General features: G+C 46.7%; 1 non-coding gene across 1 annotated transcript; it reads right to left on the reverse strand.

Annotated features, from left to right (window-relative positions):
- Positions 1 to 793: 793 nt before the first annotated feature.
- Positions 794 to 900, reverse strand: LOC115063440. The gene has a single exon (XR_003843317.1). It is a non-coding gene; the product is annotated as a U6 spliceosomal RNA (small nuclear RNA).
- Between the last annotated feature and the right edge of the window lie 232 nt (positions 901 to 1,132).

Raw genomic sequence — 1,132 nt, forward strand, 5'->3', positions numbered from 1 at the left:
AAGGAAACGGAAACACATGCTAAATAAGGATCAGAATCAGGTCAAGGTCACTCCGCTGCTGAAAAGCAGAGCTGGCTTGAATCTTGGTAGACCCTGGGACCTCTGCACAGGTTCCCCTTGGGAATTGATGGTAGCTCACAGACAAGCCCTCTCCAGGAACTGCACTGCCTGAAAGGAGGTGCCAAGGACAAGGTTGGTCCCCTCCTGGGACTAAATCATCTGTGTGGCCATGAGACAGGAACAGGGGAGCAGACACTTAGCCTTTACCTCAAGACCAGTTACACTGACTTCAGCACTCCTGTGGGATGGAGAAGGCCTTGTGGTTTTTATTTGGGGGGTTTTCTTTCTTTATACTATCTCATACTGTAACCACACAGGCATCAAGTTCACATTAATCCTCCTGCATCAGCCTTCAGAGAACTGGGAATCCAGGCTTGAGCCCCCATGCTGCTAAGGCCTAAGTTTTTATCCAAATCTTCTTCTTCTCCTTCTCCTTCTCCTTCTCCTTCTCCTTCTCCTTCTCCTTCTCCTTCTCCTTCTCCTCCTCCTCCTCCTNCTCCTCCTCCTCCTCCTCCTCCTTCTCCTCCTTCTCCTCCTTCTTCTTCTTCTTCCTCTTCCTCTTCCTCTTCTTCTTCTTCTTCTTCATCCTCTGTAAAATTCTGGCTGGTATGAGCTAGGCCTTTAATCCCAGCAGGGGAAGATGCATCTCTGTGAGTTCCAGGCTAGCCAAGGCTCTGTAGTGAAAGCCTGCCTATAAGTAAATAAAATTAAGTAATTAATTTTAAAAATATGTGTACAAATAAAATACTTCAAAAATGTGCAAGTCATCCTTGAGCAGGGGCTGTGCTAATCCTCTCTGTATTATTCTAATTTTAGTATTTGTGTTTACAAATTGAGCACCACAACTGAATATCCTTGCAACCTCTCCCTAGGCCTCATCCTGCTTCCCTGCCTTAGCCTCCTTCTTAGCTTTTACCAACCCAACCCTTTCCACATTCAGCTTTCTGCACCCAAATCTCTCTCCCCTGCTTGACTTTGTGGGCATCCTTCCTAGGAGGTTCCACAAGCCCATCTTTGTGCAGTCCTGCCTGCACTTCACATGAGCTAGGATAGAACAGTCAAGACTCCAAAA

Source organism: Mus pahari, chromosome 2 (assembly GCF_900095145.1).
Source record: "Mus pahari chromosome 2, PAHARI_EIJ_v1.1, whole genome shotgun sequence".
NCBI classification, from domain to species: domain Eukaryota; kingdom Metazoa; phylum Chordata; class Mammalia; order Rodentia; family Muridae; genus Mus; species Mus pahari.